Below are 12,440 nucleotides of genomic sequence, written 5' to 3'. Positions count from 1 at the left end.
TATGTGAACATAGTCTTCATTTTTTTTAAAATTAATTAATTTATTTTGAGAGAGAGTGTGTGCAAGCACGAGTGGGGGGGTGCAGAAGGAGAGAAAGAGGAAGAGAGACAGACTGTATGCTGAGCCTGATATGGTGCTCAATCTCAGGACCCTGAGATCATGACCCCAGCTGAAATCAAGAGTTGGGTTCTTATCTGACTGAGCCACCCAAGCACCCCCATAAGTCTTCATTTTTGAGGGATAAATTGCCCAAGAGTGCAATTGTTGGGTTGTATGGCAGTTGCATGTTTATTTCTTAAAAGAAGCTGCCTGACTATTTTCCAGAGTGACTGTGGTATTTTATATCCCTTACCAGCAATGTCTGAGTGACCAAAATTCTTTGCATCCTCACTAATGTTTGTTTTTGCTACTAATTTTTGTTTTGATCGATTTGACAGGTGTGTAGATACATTTCACTGCGGCTTTAACTTGCTTTTCCCTAATTTTCCCTAATTGTCCCTTAGCATCCTTTTCATATGCTTGGTTGTCGTCTATAAATCCTCCTTGGTGAAATTCTGCCTTTTAAAAAAAAATTCCTTAATTTCCTTTTATTTTCCCCCAATTTCCTTTCTTTTTTTTTTAAATAAGAAATTGTACTGAGATAATTGTAGATTCACGTGCAGTTGCAAGAACTGATACAGAGATCGGTAATAAAAAGAGGAATAATGCAAGCGGTGGGCAAAAGATTTGAATAGGCATTTCTCCTAAGAGAGTACACAAATGGGCAAGACGCACATGAAAAGATGTGCAACTTCATTAGCCATCAGGGAAATACAAATTAAAACCACAAGGAAATAGCACTTCATATGCCCTTGGATGATTATAATAAAGAAAAAGACCCAAAATAGCAAGTGTTGGTGAGGATGTGGAGAAATCGAAACCGTCATACACTGCTGGTGGGAATGCAAAATGGTGCAGCTGTTTTGGAAAACAGTCTGGCAGTTTTTTGAAAGGTTAAACATAGTGTTACCATATGATTCAGCAATTCCATTCCTAGGTATACACTCAAGAGAATCGAAAACATTTGTCCACACAAAAACGTGTGAATATTCCTAGTAGCGTTATCCTTACTAGCCACAAAGTAGAAACAACCCAAATGTCCATCAGCTGATGAGTAGATAAATAAAATGTGGTCTATCCTTGCAAAGGAATCTTGTTCATCACAAGAAGGAAATGAAATATAGATGGACGCTACCAGAAATGCTAAGTGAAAGAAGCCAGTCACAAAGGACCACCTACAGTAGATTTCAATTACAAGAAATATCCAAAACAGGCCTATCTATAGAGAAAGAAAGTATATTAGTAGTTGCCTATGGCTTGGGGCATGGGGTTATTAGGAAATGATAGATAGAGGGAGCAGAGTTTCTTGTTTGGGATCATTAAAATGTTTTAAAATCATGGTGATGAATGTACAGGTTTGTGAACGTACTAAAAGCCACTGAACGGTCTACTTCACATGAGGAGATCGTACGGTCTGTGAATTGTATCTCAATAAACCTGTTTTTGTTTAGGGATTTTATGTATTTATTTGACGGAGAGAGCCAGCACAGACGCAGAGGGAGGGGCAGAGGGAGAAGCAGCAGCAGACTCCCCACTCACCAGGGAGTTGGATGTGGGGCTCGATCCCAGGACCCCGAGATCATGACCTGAGCTGAAGGCTGACACTTAACCGCCTGAGTCACCCAGGTGTCCCAAACCTCTTTTTGTTCTTGAAAGAAATAATATAGAGATACTGTGTACTCTTTACCCAGTTTCCGCCAGTGGCAGTATTTTGCAAAACTATGGTACCATAGGATACTGAGACCAAGACGTTGAGATTGATACAATCCACTGATGTTATTTAGATTTCCCCCATTTTACTTGTACTCACCTCTTCACTCCCTCCCTCCTTCCCTCTGTCTCTCTCTCTGTCTCTGTCTCTCTCTCTCTCTCCCTCCCTTTAGTTCTATACATTTTATCACATGTGTAGGTTTGTGTCAAGACATTGAAGGGAATTTCACCTCTTTTAAAGCTTGGCTCACCCCAAATTCTGTTGGAAGCAGTGCTCCAGAGACCTTTAGTCGGCCCTCACTGTTACTAACCCCACACAAGGAAGCTTGCCTCCAAGCATCTCCTCCTTGCTGTCAAAGGGCAAGAGTCACAGAAGGACATGAATTCCCACCCACACCGGAAGAACGGGAGGTTGGGATTGGAGGCCCCATTCATCTAGATTCTAGAATCACCCACACTTCTGAAAGAATAGGAAATGATCTTACCAAAAGGAAGAATGTGAATTCTGGAAGGGGGGTACGCCTCCGTGTCTTCACTCCCCGCTTTCTCCTCCCACCAATTTCAAAAGCCATCTAACTCCCAGGCCTGGTGGGTAACTTGTCAGCGCTTTTGGAGATCCGGTATTTATCGGGTTGCCACTAGCAAACGCTGTCAGGGAGAGGACTGGCAATGATTCATCTGTTCTAATCCCTGTGTTTTCATCAGTCTTGCTGCTGTTCGAGGGGACAGCCCCGGCCGCTCTTCCACATCATCATCACTTTGGTTTCTCTCAAAATGTTTGCTCAGAAAAAGCCCAGAGTTTGGCCTCGGTTCTTTCTGGGCTTCCAGGGGAATTTCCCGTCCTTCTCGGACTCCAAGGGTGAAGTTGCTAGAAGGTTTGCTTCTTACCTGGCAGGGCAGAAGGTAAAGCTGGCTCCAGCATGGATTTTTTTTTTTCCCCAATCAAAGACAAATTTGCTCTGATCACATCATTTGGGACAAAGAGCTATGGGAGGAAGTAGCTGATACTACTCTCTCTTTCTCAGCTGTGATCCCACTGCCCCCAGATCACTGGTCCTGTCATAGCTGAACACATGCTAGTCCCAGCTCGATCCTCCACCTGGATTTTAGAACCCAGCCATGATGTGGCCACCTAAAACTTATCTGATGCAGATCCCCTCCGTAGAACCCTAACTGTGGCCCATGAACACAGACTTCAGCATCTGACCCCCATCCCTGCAAAACCTCAAACTCTGACCCTCACCATCTCAGTGAAACTGCACACTCTGAGTAGAAGAATCTCCAAAAGTAGACACTACTACTACTGATAATAATAATACCTTGATGAGTTGGGTAACTTTGTGAGACAGAGAGAAGCTCGGAGATGCCAAGAGACTTGTCCAAAAATACACACTGTAATGATGACAAAAATTTATAGTAACAAATTTAAATTCCTCTCTTCTAGCCATGGTTTCCTTGCAGCCTCCTACCTCCTTTAAGTTCATTATCCTAGAAGACCTCCTCAGTAAGACCACAGCCTTGGAAACTAGACCTTATAGAGAAGAAAAAGATAACCGGCAGGCTGGAGATCCAAGTTGACAGTGAAGCTTGTGACTAAAGGCAATTCTGCTGACCAAATTCCCTCTTCCCCGAGGCAGGTCAGGCTTTGGTTTAAAGCCTTCATCTGATTGGATGTAGCCCGCCCACACTATGGAGGACAATCTGCTTAAATGAAAGTCTCAATGTTAACCTTATTTTAAAAAGTACCTTCACAGCAACATCTGGAGATGTTTGAGCAAATATCTGAGTACTGTGGTCAAGCCACATTGACACATAAAATTGCCTCTCACACCAGCAGAGGGTTTTGTGGAAAGAAGACCAGAAGGGAAGAAGAAGAGGGGACTCAGACACCCTATGGGGGCATTTGGCCAAGAAAAGAAAAGCACTTTAGATAAATGAAAGAAACATCCAGAACAGAAGATCTGGTTCTTCCTTTCACTCTCTGCTTGGGAGCTACCAGGCAGAGCCACCTCGCAGGACACCATGACATCAGGGCAGCCATCTCAGAATAAACAGGGTGTGGTGTGGTGTGAAGCCAGGGGAGGCTTAGAGGGTTGGCCCTCTCCAGCTGCCTCTGGTTCCCGCGGGTGGCCCAGAGCTGGGTGCTGTTTAGAGGGCCCGTCGGAGCGGGACCGTGTGGTTCTGTACAGAAGGCTGCAGAGGTAACAAACCACTTGGGCTGAAGCTGAATGGATTCACTGCCAGGCTTCACAAAGGTCTAGAGGAGGTGGGCCTGAGTCAGCCGGGGAGCACCCAGACTTCACCCAAGCAGAGACAGAGAAAGAGAGAGACACACACAGCAGACCTCAAGTTTCACGGTTGCAGACTTCAGATGCAAGCACCGGCAGGTCAGTCTGCAACCAGGTAGATCAAGGGGGTTGCTTCTGACGCCAGCATTGAACTGGCTCTGTGCCTCAGGGCCCCAGTGTTGCCCTTTCATCATGAGGCTGCGGAAACCACACCCAGGCACCATCTTGGAGCGGAGTCGGGGACAGTAGGCAACACCATGACCTTAGAGATTGGATGTTTTCCACCCAGAAAGACTGAGAAGTCCCTGAAGAGTCTGTTTAGACCATTGGCTGAAATGAAGTCTAAATTTCATAGAATGTAAAGTCCATCTTTTATCTATGGCATGAGGAACTGGCTTGAGGAACTAGCTTTGTTAGATATGGCAGTCGGTGTCCGAACCGACGTGTGACCTTGTTATATGTGTTGGGACCTTGTTATATTAGTCAGTGGTGAATGAGGAGTGAAGACCAGCTCTTTGCTTCTCCAAAGTTTCATTCTGACCCCCAGGCAGTGTCAACATGATTAACAGACACTCTCTGGGAGCCTCTGTGACCACTAACCAGCTCCTACCGGCCTTGATCTTGCCTTCTGACCACCCCCTTCTAGGGTATACTTAACTCTGAGGTCAGCTTAGACTAACTGAGGGAAAGGACACATTCATCATTCTTGGTACAATCCACTGCTGCATTCTGATTACTTTTATTTTGATAAATTTAAAAATTTCAGAAAGGTATAAAGAATAATATCACACCTGTTAACACTATCGAAAGCAACACATAAATGCTAAGGTTGCTTTCTAGTGTTTTTAAACTTAAACAAGAGCCAAACATTCCAGAGGAAATCACTGTCCCCTTTGACCATTATCCCTAGACCTATTTCTTTTCTACCCAGAAGCCATCAGGTTCAGGCATTTGATGTGGAGTCTTCTAGTCTGTTTAAAAAATATGTTTATACACGCAGTTGCACACATCTGTGAAAAATGCAGAATATTTGGCATGTGGTTTTGAAATCTTATTAAAGGGTACCCAAATGTATATACAGTCTGATAACGACATTTTCCACTCAATCTTAATGAGACTTCATGTTAATCATTCTAGTTATGTATGTGCTGCATTTTATTTGCTGTCTTATTGATGGACATTTAATTTTTTTCTACTTTTTAAATTGGTAGCCAAAATTTCAGTGGGCATCTCGTGGATACCATGTCTCTCTAGGGCATGTGTGAAGAGGGGTGGTGCTGGCTTCCTTATGTGTGTCAGGTAGTTATCACACTTAGGGGATCAGTAATCTTCGAATGTGTCTGTCTTTGCAACCAGACCAACATCCCTTGAGGTCAAGGGCTATGTTTTATTCATTCATCTCATCTCTGTGTTGCCAGATAAATGATTAGAGAGATAAATGTGTCGAGATAAATGATTGGACTTCATTAGAGTGAAAGAAGTGTCTCCTGGTTTCCCAAACCAGCTTCCCCCTTGTCCTAGCATGATGACAATAAAGGGAGCTCCCTGCCACAACTTACGTGTGTCACTTGCATTGTCTCCTTTAATTACCACAACTTTGTGAGATATGCCACCTTACCAGTGATAACATGGAGGCCTGGAAAGGTGAGTTCCTGCCAATACAAAGTCGTTAGGAGTCAAGGCTGAGATTTGAACCCAGGTCTTTCCAAATCAGAGCCTGTGGCCTCTTCATTCCCTTCGGCTACCTCTCCAACAGTGGGATTGGCTCATAATGAAATGGTCTGATCTTTTGCCTTCACAAACATGACATCAGCCTCAATAATTCTCTCCTTTTGAACAAAATCTTTTTTCCCTTAGAGTCTGGGGAAATCACCTTGGTTAATTAGCCCACAGCTTTGAGTAATTAACCCGACTCTTTCTCTCTCGGGCCTTGAATGTACAGGTTAGAATCCTGAAGTGTTAGTGGTTGCTTTGGTATCACTCAGGGCAACCTCATAGTTCTAGAGGTGGGAAAGTGAGACCAAAAACTGAGGAAATGTGCTCAAGGTGACATAGCAAATTAGAAATCTAGCTGAGGTCAGTATCAGGTCTTCTGTGACTGGATCTGGTGCCCTTTGATCTGGCTTTTGGATTATCTGATGAGGCTGCTCTTCTCCACCAGGGATGAGAGCTGGGTGGTGCTTGGCTTCATTGCCTCACTGATTTCCAGGGCAATGGGCAAGGGCTGGGCCATGAACAGACATCATAGAAAACCAAGGAATGTGCAGTCAGTGAAGTCCAGCTTGGAAAACACCAGATGGAAGCTCCAAATGATGCTGAATCCACCAGATTGAGATCAGAGAAGAAAACCTCCTTGACCACAGAGGGACTGTATTTGCCAGGGTTGGCTAACTGCTGTAACAAACAACCCTGTGAGCATCCTGGCAAAGCTCTATAATATGGTTTGCTCACGTCACGGGACAGTGCTATTGGTGTATTTAATCTCTGTTCTGTGGAATCAGGCTCCTTCTACTTTTGGAATATTTCCTGTCTACACAGCCTGCAAAGTCAATGTCCAGGCTGAATAGGGAGCCAGTAGACAGGCAAGGTCAGTCAAGGGCAGAGCTCGGGCTAGAGCAGGCATTCCTGGCTCTGTGACCAGGGGCTGGTATTTCTATCACACTGCCTCTCAACATTTCTGATCCTGTTTGCTCCTCTCTGGAGTGGGAATTATATGGGCTGCTCTCCCCATCCTCAGCATCATGATTTCAAGGACTAGAATATGTTTCATGAAGGGGAGCGTGGACTGTAGACATAAGCGTGGCTGTAGGTTCTTTTCTAAATGACAAAATATTGTAATCATCATGCCCACCCCAGCCTAGAGACCTTCCTCTTTGGGCCCTGAATGTAGACAACATATTTGAGAAACACTGTACAAGAATGGAAGGACAGTTGCAATGTGACCATGTAGGACACGGTCACTATCACTGAGTCCAAGGCATAGGTAACATCTTCCCCCTCAGGCAACGCTAGTGAACCCAGGCTATGCATGCATTTTGACACTTCTGCCAGCTCCTCCTGCCTGCAATCCTCAAGCTCACATCTGCAAGGTTATTTGTTGACCTTGAGCCTAGACTACAGCACCACTGGGTCCCAACAGGGTGGCTGGTTGGCCAGAGCCTGCAATTTGGAATCCAAGAACTCCGGATTCAAGTCTTCGTTCAAGTGCATAGTGAGCTCACTTTCCTCACCTATAAAATGGGGAGAATGACTTATATGGTTGTTTTAAGAATGAAATGAGCTCATTATGAAAACTGCTTAGCAGGTTGAAAATAGGCAGCACTCAGGAAAGCTGCGGTTATTTTCATGCCAAATCCAATGTGCTAGTGATAAGTTCTGGGCACTGGCAGATGGGCTGAGTCAGACCTTCACCTTGTGGCTTCCCTGGTGGCCCCATTTTGGTGAGCGGCCTTTTGCGTCAGTGTCCCTGCCCATCCCAGTTCTTTCCCTGAATCTTCACTGGCTTGGTGGCAGCCCAAGGACTCCATCTGGCCCCAGTGAGGCCAGATCCCCAGCCATCACTGCCACCCAAAGTCTCGTTGGCTGGATTCGCAGAGCTGGGCTCCACCATCTTGACTACTGAGGCAACAGAGTCTGAAATCTAAAGCTTTTCCATTGCCTTTAGTTCTGGCTCATATTGACCTCCTGATTCTCATTATAATGATAATGAGTTTCTGTCTCAGCCCATCAGGCCTAAAAAGCAGAGCCTGAGGCAAGAGTTTGGGAGATGATCCCGGATGCAGAAGTGAAGGCAAGAGCAGAGTGAGACCAGGAGGAAGGCTGGCCGACCTAGGCCTTGCTGTTTGGTTCCTGCTAGGACCCCTGTGGCTTAGTCCCACTGGGGTCCCTTGAGAGGGCATGCCAAACACGCCTCCTTCTGTGAAAGGAGAGGAACCCAGGACATTCATCCAGTCATTCATTCCTGTCCTTCCTTGGTTGAGGGTCCCAAGGCATGTCCCATCTCTCACTTTGAAACTGTCCCTGTGTTAGATGGGAGCGGCTTCCCAGGCTCTGAGGAAAGCACCAAGGCAGATAAGGGGAGAGGCTGAGAGGCCATCCCATGGATCTGCAGCAGCGCTGACATCAGGAATGAGGTAGGGCCCTGGAATGTCTGCTGAGGCCATGTTTCCCACTCTTGGCCGTTTGGACCAAGAGGAACCTTGTGCCGTGCTAGAGGGCTAGGTGCCAATGTCACCTTCCTATCTGAAGGAGCTTCCCTGTGGTCACTCCTTCCCATGATCCCATGATATTCTTTCCTCGAACCTTTTCTGGCAGCCTGGCCAGTGTAGATTAAAGCCCTCTAGCTTGCGCATGTGTCCTGGTGTTGGGATCAGTTCCAACAAGACCCATACCAGACTCGGGCTGGGCTCATTACAGAGAAAGAGGGTCAAATGCCAATGCCAATCCAGGAAGCAAGCACCAAAGGAGAGTCAGGCCCAGCAGGCAAGGCAAGCAATGAACAGAATTAACCAGGCAGCGAGACTGGGTGCTTAGGGCAAGGCCAGCAGGTCTGCTGTGATTTCCACAAACAGTGTCGGGCTGGTGGGAGGTTCTTTTGGGAATGCAAGAGTGTCACCTCCTGGTCCTGCTTTGCCGTTTCAAGGGCACTTCCATTACATGTATGTGGGTTCCACTCCCTCAGCGTGGCCACACCGGTGGTGATGTCATTAAAGTTTGGGAGAAGTGGTGACTTCCATGCACACCCCATGAAGATGCATTTCCACTGCCGTAGCTCATTCCAAATCCCTGATGGCGATGGGATTGTAGGACTTGGAAGGAGGCTCTTTTTTGAGTTTTGATTCACAGGCAAAACAGCCTGTTGTAGCCCCTGGAATTCTGGAGACTCTGGAATGCAGAACAGCTGGGCAGTACCTTCCTGTGCCCGTGGTTCTCCAAGCTGCCACTTCTGTCTCAGGCCAGCCCAGTAGGACCAGGTCGCTTGCACACAGGGTGCATCACCCTCCAGCCCGTGGGCTGGAGCTGGGGCTGCAGGTGTTCCCTCCTCACGATCCCCATCTCCATCCTCTGCATTGCGGGAGAGGCAGCAGGTCAGAAAGAGCCGGGGGAGTGATGTGTTGGGTCTCTTCTCCTTCCAACCTGGATCCAACAGTAACTAACCCCCTGGCTTGCACGGTGTCTACTGTCAGGTTCTGCACTTCCCGATACTGGAATGTGACAGGTGGAAGGAACAGGGAATTTACTCCTCCTCACGACAGTGGGCACCTGCGCTGTGTGGGCTGGCTCCAATGCCTGCATCTATAGCGTATTGATTATACTCATGGGTCCTAAACAATGAGGTTCTAAACAAAACACTCTGACCTCATTCGCCTTAAATAAAGCTCAACAGTGTGGTTTTGACGTCCCCTAACCTTCCCATGCCTCAGTTTCCTCCTCTGGGTGCCGGGTACAGTGATATCACTCACCTCACAGGATGCCACATACTGTTTTCCAACAAGGAAAGCCCAAACTGGGAATCTGTGTGCCATTTTCTATCTTTGAAATTCTTCTTGTTTATCTTTTTTTTTTCTTTTCCAGAAAGATTTGTGGATTATACAGAAAGCAAAACCAGACCGCTGGGATGAAAAAAAGAAGAGAAACTGGGAGAAGACACTGGAAAGATTAGATTCGACACAGACCTGAGCCACGATGATTGGAGTAAGTGGCAATGAGTCCGCCCTTACCGTCCTTGCCCCGAGACAGTGAGGGGGCACGTGGGGCACACGCAGTTCACTTCCCAATCACAGCATCAAATACACATTTATTTGCAGAAATGAATTCTTGGCAGTGGGGAGGGGGCTGGATGCAGTATGAATGTATTATGTGGGTCCTTTAAGGGTACATGGCTTAGAGTACAGTTCATGGTGTCTGTATGTTCAATTTATTAATGAAAAGGTGCTGAAGGCGTGAATCTTCTGTGAACCCTCCAGAAGATCTGGGCACTTTGCCTTTAGCAACTGAATGTCTTTTTTTTTTTTTTAAAGATTTTTATTTGTTTATTCATGAGAGACAAAGAGAGTGAGAGAAAGAGACGCACAGAGAGAAGCAGAGACACAGGCAGAGGGAGAAACAGGCTCCATGCAGGGAGCCTGATGTGGGACTCGATCCCGGGACTCCAGGATCACACCCTGGGCCAAAGATGGTGCTAAACCGCTGAGCCACCCAGGGATCCCCTAGCAACTGAATGTCTTAAGAGGAAGTCACGGCATAAATGAAAGGCAAATGCAACTCTTAGCTGTTCAGTCTCACAATTAGCTGTGATGTACTTAAATTTTGGATTTCCTTCTCTCCTCTGCCTCAAACTCTTCCAGAGAGCTGCCACCTGACCCAAGGCACGTGGCCTCGCCTCTCTGTGCTTCCTCCTCAAGGAACTGAGCTCATTCGCATTAGTTGCAACTATGGGTCAGCCAGGCAAATGTCTACTGGCCTTTCCTTTGTGTGAAGGATCCTCTAGCGGGGAGAGGGGCGTACTGTTTGCTGAGCACCTACTATCTGCCAGACACCTTCTGGGACACTTGATTTGCACTATTGCATTTATTGAAATCACACAAAGTAGTTACTATTACTTCTGATTTTGGAGACGAGAAAACTTTTTTAAAAAAGATTTTATTTATTTATTCATGAGAGACACGGAAAGAGAGAGAGAAAGAGAGAGGAGAGAGAGAGATAGAGAGAGGCAGAGACACAGGCAGAGGGAGAAGCAGGCTCCATGCAGGGAGCCTGATGCGGGACTCGATCCCAGGACCCTGGGGTCACGCCCTGAGCCAAAGGCAGACGCTCAGCCACTGAGCCCCCGCCCCCCGCAAGGCGTCTCTTGTAGATGAAAAAACTTAAAGCCCCGAGAGTCACCCAACTCCACCAAGCTCACACTGCTAGTTCCGTAGCAGAGCCAGGGCTTGAAAGCATCAGTCGATCGATTGATGCATTCATCAGTGTAGCGCAGAGCTGTCTTCCTTGCCAGGTGCTGCTGATGCAGAGTTTGCTAAAAACGGACTCCCGCCTCCAGCACCCCAGAGTCTGGTCGGGGGGCCCACTCTCCTGCCTCTGTGTCTAGTGGTCTTGTTATAATCAATCTCCAGCCTGCACATTAAAAACATGTATTATACACACATACACACACACACAAAACAAGAACAAAAAACAAAACCAAAAACAAAAGAGCATGTATTGTGCGATGTACATGAAGTCATTTAAATTCCACTTGAGTTCCTCGCTCCTGGCGTTTAGATGAAGCGGGAAGAAAGGGTTAAGGGGTGAGTGATGCTGGGGGCTGAAGGATAGCGTGATCTCCCCGTTTACACTCAGGATCTCCTGTCTGAGCCCCTGTAACCCCCAGTGAAGTTAGAGAGTGGACTCCGGCTCGCAGCAACCCTTTGCAGCAAACATCCCGGCCCAGGGCAGTGAGAGGCTCCGGCAGGGGGTCACGGTTGGGGCTGCAGGTTGTCCCTTCTGAAAGGAGCTTGCTTCCAAGAAACTCATCAAACCTAGAATTTTGGGGGCATTTCAGGTTTTGCCCACTTGGAAGTGTGGCTCCTCCCAGTCCATTCCGTGGAGGAAGGAAAGAGAACCCTCAACACCGTGTTTATCTCGTGTGTCCCCAAGGGGCCGCCTTCTTCAGATAACACCCGTGTCTTGTGGTGTCATCACTCTGTCACAGGGGCCTGTCCTTTTGCTGCATTGGAGACCCAGGCTGGAGGCTGAAAACCTGGCACAGAAGCTTTTCGACAGCTTGTATGAGAAGCTAACAGAGCTGGAGGAGCAGGATAATAAGTCCGTTTTAGGGCTGCGAGGCACATCACGACACCACTTTATTTAATACGTGAACCTCAAGACCTAGGACCCCTCCAGTATCGGGGCTCCCTGCCTCTCTGATGGCTTGCTTGTTCCCTGGATGGTTTGGGTGGTGACAAGTTCGGTTTTGTTTTTAAAGATTTTATTTATTTATTTATGAGAGACACACAGAGAGAGGCAGAGACACAGGCAGAGGGAGAAGCAGGCTCCCTGCGGGGATCCCGATGTGGGACTCGATCCCAGGACCCCGGGGTCACACCCTGGGCCCAAGGCAGGCACTCAACTGCTGAGCCCCGCAGTGTCCCAGTCGTGACAAGTTCTTTTCTTATTTGGGTGCCATTTGTCCCCATGTAGGTTTCAGCACGGACCCTCCTTCTCCCCTCTGTCACCCAACAGGGGACGTCCATCTTCTCTCTGCCACTGAGATTTCTCTCCGCCCTGCAGAGACTCTGAGCCCGAGCTCCCGTCCCTGCTCGTGATCCCATCTCTCTTCCTCTCAAAAGTCGCGGTGCTCTC

This window comes from Nyctereutes procyonoides, unplaced genomic scaffold, assembly GCF_905146905.1.
Source record: "Nyctereutes procyonoides isolate TBG_1078 unplaced genomic scaffold, NYPRO_anot_genome, whole genome shotgun sequence".
NCBI classification, from domain to species: Eukaryota; Metazoa; Chordata; class Mammalia; order Carnivora; family Canidae; genus Nyctereutes; species Nyctereutes procyonoides.
This window is presented reverse-complemented; position numbering follows the sequence as displayed.